Source organism: Lactuca serriola, chromosome 3 (genome assembly GCF_051521515.1).
Source record: "Lactuca serriola cultivar US96UC23 chromosome 3, Lser_US96UC23_V15, whole genome shotgun sequence".
NCBI lineage: Eukaryota > Viridiplantae > Streptophyta > Magnoliopsida > Asterales > Asteraceae > Lactuca > Lactuca serriola.
Genome location: NC_136410.1, coordinates 301,839,785 through 301,845,904, shown reverse-complemented (window position 1 = coordinate 301,845,904; position 6,120 = coordinate 301,839,785).

Below are 6,120 nucleotides of genomic sequence, written 5' to 3'. Positions count from 1 at the left end.
AACACCCAAAGTTAGCTCCTCTCTCTCTCTCTCTCTCACACACAAGCAAATACTCACGATTAGGGTTTCTCACAAAGTATTAAGGTGAAAAGGGTGGCGGAAATGAGGGCTTAAGGTCCATTAAATAGGACACAAACCCTAAAAATTAGGGTTTTCTGACTCAGCACCTACTCGTCGAGTTGGGGTCTTCCAATTTGTCGAGTAGACTCTAGAATCATGCGGCCAATTAACTTGTCTACTCGGTGAGTTGGGGAATCCAACTCATCGAGTTGCTATGAAAATATGAAAATAAAATAAGTTGATATTATACCTGGGAGTCGGGATGTTACAATTCTCCCCCACTAGAATCAGACTTCTCCCTCAAAGTCATCCTCTAGGTAGTGCTCCCGCATCTCGGACTTTGGCTCCTAAGTCCTCTCGGATCCCTTCCAATGTTGCCACTGAACCTGAACCAGTGGCATTCTTTGTTCCTTAAGACCTTCACCTTCCTATCCAAAATCAATATTTTCCTCTCAATGTAGTTCATGCTTTTGTCAACCTGAATGTCCTCTAATGGAACTAATGTTGTCTCATCAGTTACACACTTCCTCAGCTGGGATATATGGAAGGTGGTATGAATCTGGCTCTACTCTACAGGCAAATTCAACTAGTAAGCTACCTTACCCACTCGGGAAATCACCTTGAAGGGACTAATGCATCTAGGGCCCAACATGCCTTATTTCCTGAATCGGCTCACCCCCTTCCATGGGGATACCTTCAGGAGGACAAAATCTATGACCTAAAACTCTAGCTCTATAAAACGCCGGTCGGCGTAACTCTTCTGATGACTCTGGGCCGTAAGTAACCTCTGTCTAACCTGTTGGATCTGCAAGATCTTCTTGAGCACTATCTCAGTGACCCACATCACTCTCTGCCCTACCTCTCCCCAACAGATGGGAGTCTGACACCTCCTACCATTTAAGAGCTCAAAGGGAGGTATATCAATATTGGAATGATGGTTTTTGTTGTATGAAAACTCAGCCAAGGGAAAAAAAGTGTCCCAACTCCCACAGAAGTCTATAACACATGCGCGTAGCATGTCCTCGAGCGTCTGAATGGTCCGCTCGCTCTGCTTGTCTATCTGTGGGTGATATGTGGTACTGAAATGCAACTGGGTACCCAACACCTCATGAAATTTCTTCCAGAACCTGGAAGTAAAGCACACATCTCGATTTGACACTATCAATGTCGGCACCACATGCCGTGCCACCACCTCTCACACATAGATCTTGACCAATTTCTCTAAAGAATAGCTCTTACTGATAGCCAGAAAGTTTGCACTCTTCGTCAAGCGGTCCACAATCACCCATATCATGTCAACACCTCTAGCGGTCCTCGGTATTTTGGTGATAAAATCCATGGAAATCTTGTTGGATTAGTGTCTAAGGCTGTAACTATATTTGGTAAGTACTTGACCCGATTGTGCATGGTCCTTTTGGGTTGCCTTCACCATAGCAACTTGACATGATGATTTGTTAAGAGAGATGAGATATTATTGAGAATAATATATCAAAGGAATAATAATTTTATTTGATTAATATAAGTCATATACTAATTGAGAATTAATTTGGTGACTTAAAGAGGTTAATTGAATAAAGGGGCATAAACTTTCAAATGTGTGATAGTTGTGTTTTGGGCTATGTATCCTTATGGATATAAGGGTGGACGGATTTTAGGGTTAGGAGACCATAAAATCGTCCAAGCCTAACATCTAGGAGGATCTTGGATTGCTTAGGGCCTAAGTTATTCAATTAGGGTTAAAGGTGAAACCCTAGTAGCTCATAGTATAAATAGATCCCTTGGATGAGGGAAATCGGCACTCATGCAAGGCAAGGAACCCTAGAGCCGATTTCTCACCCTCCTCTCTCTCTCTCTCTCTCTCAAGATCATTCTCTTGCTAGTTGGTGTTTGTAAGCCATTAGAGGAGTGACAATTGTGACTCTAAGCTCCAAGAAGAAGAAGTATCAAGTAAGTAATCCAAGGTATTGTTCTAGATCCGATTTCATATGATTAGACTCAATGGTTTTCATTAGATCTACAATTGTAAGTCTTGGATACGATGCATGTTCAATTAGAGAAACCTAGATCCAAGCATTAGGGTTTGCATGTGCACATAGGAAAGTTCTTATGGCTCAAACCCATCAGTGGTATCAGAGCTTTGATTGATTTCTATTGAATTGATGCATTACTTGATTGCTAGTTGCTTGAAAATTTTGATTTTTGTGATTCTGCATGATGAACTCGGCGAGTTACACTATGGACTCGGCGTGTAGCTCCAACTCGGCGAGTCCATAGTGGAACTCGGCGAGTTCGAGCGTCAGAAGGAGGTAGTTTCGGGATTTCTTGTTGTTTTACTTGAGGATACTTGCCTTAAATGTTTTGGGTCATTAAAATCCGATTTTAATCAAATATATGAGTATATTCTTGACCAAACAAAAGATAATTACCAATTAGTTGAATAATAATTTCCTTATATGATAATAATTTATTATTTGAATTGAATTGGTGAATTGTCTTGCAAGTAATATTGAATAAGATCAAATTGAGATAATCTAATTAGTTGATTTATATTATTTGCTCTTTGATCCTTATTGTTTTGAAAAGTTTAAAACTTGTCCTCAAGTTTTGAAATTTAAGTTTTGTGATTAAAAGTTTAATTTGAATAATTTAAATTTCAAACCCTAGAATTTTACATGTTTAAAATTCAACAGTATACTAATATATTATTACAAGCTTAATATATATATATATATATATATATATATATATATATATATATATATATATATATATATATATATATATATGATTAAAGATGCTAGTCTTACCATTAGTAGGCCTCATTCACGAAGCCAATCTATAAGGTGGGTATAAGGTTGCTGCCTATAAAATGGCGCTTAATGGGTGTACACTCACACCCACCGCTTGCTTGACTGGTGGAGGGTCATAGCCGAACGGGTAGGATAGGGCAAACCTCTTCTCATTAATAAGTATAATGAATCTATATAATGTAACTAAACGTATTTCATAAAATTCCCAATCTTAGTTACTTTAGGAGAAGTGAATTGATGCAATCCCATGAAATTACGCTTTGCACCCTTGTTAAGAAGTTAGTGGAGCGTGTGTGGTTAACCGGCACACTAATTGGTTCTAAGCAAAGGTGGAAAAGGGTGATTCATTGTTTGTCATAGTTCGATGGAGCGTGTGTGGTATACCGGCACATCGAATAGGTGATTGTAACAATGAAGGAACCATGTAGATTTGCATGGTTATTCACACTCGCTTTGTGATCCTCTGTATCCTAGTCATAAACTAGAGGGGCATATCAAGATTTAAACATGCCATTGAAAGGTAGAAATCTAGGAATTCTCAATACATTTAAAACTTAAAGCTTATGTTTTTCATGGTGAAGAATTAGTGAATCGTCATTCACTTACCTCCAAATTATTTGCATGTTGGATCACGACATCCCTTTTCTGATGTGTAAATAATGTTGTTGGTTCCTAGCCCTAAATTTTCATTTTGGGTGTTAATTAGGGACTTAATTCTAATCAACTTTGTTCCTTTCTATTTGTAGATGTCTAACACCAACAACGATGTTGCTAGCTCATTCACGCTAATGAGCCTTTGTCAAAAAGTGACTTTCGATGGATCGAACTTTGGCGAATGGATAAGATACATTCGCATGATCACGCATTACGAGGACAAGGAGTATGTTCTCGATGAGAAGCTTGAGAAGATCAATCTAGAAACTTCTACTCTCAAAGAAATGGCTATCTTTGAGACACATGAACGTGATGCAACGAAAGTCCATTGCATTATGATAGCCACAATGAACTCCGAATTCCAAAAGTCCTATGAGGACATGTATCCTTATGAGATGCATCTAGACTTGATGGAGAGATATCACCAAAGCGCGAGGCAAGAGAGCTATGAGATCATAACGAATATGATCACTGCTAAAATGGGAAGTGGAGAGTCTCTAACCATGCACTTGCAAAAGATGCAAAGGTATGTTGATCGTCTTTGCAAGTTGAATGTCAACTTTGGGGAGATTTGGCTATCGACATTGTTCTTCACTCCCTGCCCTCATGCTACAACCAATTTAGGATGACCTACCACATGAACAAGGAAGAGGCCACCCTAAGTAAACTCCAAGGGCTTCTAAGGACTACTGAGAGCATCCTAAAGGACAAGTCTGTTGCACCAACTCCCAATCCATCCGCTGCTCCTATTTTGGCTATTAGGCAGGGAAGGGGCAAGAAGAGGAAGGCTTCTTCGAAGAACCACCGCAAGGGAAAGTCCCAAGATGGTTCCTCTTCTATTGGGACCAAGGTTGATCCTGCTAAGCCCAAACCAAACCCAAAGGAGGCAGAGTGTCATCATTTCCACAAAATAGGGCATCGGAAGAGAAGCTGCCCGGAATATCTGCAAGACATCAAGGATGGGAAGATCAAGCCATCTTTCGCAGGTATTTCCACAATTAAATCTAATGATTCATCTCATGCTATTTCTTGGGTTCTTGATACAGGGTGTGGTTACCACATTTGTTCTGATTTGTAGGGACTAGGAAGAAATAGGGATGTGGAGCTTGGAAGAATAAACCTAATCATGGGGAACAGAAGATCGTCGCCTATTACCAATTAGAGTGTATTCTTTAGTGCTTAGAAATGGATTGAATTTAGATTTAAATAATTGTTGCTACTCGCCAGATATGGCAAGAAACATCATTTCTTTACATGGTTTATTTAGACAAGGATTTAGATATTCGTTTAATAATGAGAATGGTTCGATTTATGCTTATCTAAATGGTGTTTTATATTTTGAAGCAATGCCTTGTAATGGAATTTATGAAACTGTTATGGTTGTAGATAACCTAGGAAATGATGTGTTGTGTATGGATTCTTCCAATAGTATGGATAAAGCATCCTTGTGGCATTGTCGTCTTGGACATGTCAACAAGAAGCGCATAGCGCAACTCCAAAAGGATGGAGAGTTGGAGTCATTCGAACTTAGGAAAGATGACACGTGCGAGTCTTGTTTACTTGGAAAGATGACCAAGTCACCCTTCATTGGCACTTGTGAGAGGGGTGAGGGTTTATTGGATCTCATACATACCGACGTGTGTGGGCTCTTTAGATCCACCACAAAGGATGGGAACCGCTTCTACTTGACTTTCACCGATGATTATAGTATATATGGGTATATTTACTTATTCAAGCACAAGTCAGAAACATTTGAAAAGTTCAAAGAGTTCAAGCATGAAGTGGAGAATCAATTGGGCAGGAAAATCAAGATGCTTCGATCCGATCAAGAAGGAGAGTACCTAAGTCTTGAATTCCACGACTATCTCAAGGAATGCGGAATAGTTTCGCAATTGACGCCACCTAGGATACCACAGTTGAATGGTGTGGCAAAAATGCGTAATCGAACCCTGTTATGATGAGTCGTGCTTCACTACCTATCTCATTCTGGAGGTATGCCTTAGAGACTACCGCCCATATCCTTAACCGAGTCCCTACAAAGAAGGTTGCCAAAACACCTCACGAGATGTGGACAGGGAAAGCTCCCTCGTTGGCACATATCAAGGTTTGTGGCTGTGAAGTTTTCGTAAGATGAGAAACTCACGACAAGCTCGAACCTCGTAGTGAGCGGTGTATTTTCATCGGCTACCCGAAAAAATCTTTTGGATATCTCTTCTATAGACCGAGTGACAATGTTGTGTTCGTTGCGAGGAGAGGGTTTTCCGAGAGCGAGAACTCATAAGCCAAGGGGATAGTCGGAGGCAAATCGATCTTGAAGAGATTCAAGAGTCAAGCGATGAAGGAACCTCTAACGCTGGCGCTCAACCCGAGGAGGAAACTCCAGTTGAACCGATTGACGAGTCCTTACCTCTTAGACGATCCGAAAGAGTTAGAGTTCAACGGTTTTCATATTACTAACGGAGGGGACACATATATTAGTGATAGTACACTAATAAATCTAGATGAACCTAATAGCTATAAGGAAGCCATCGCAGGACCAGAGTCTGTAAAATGGAAAGAGGCAATGGACAACTAGATTCAGTCCATGTATGACAAC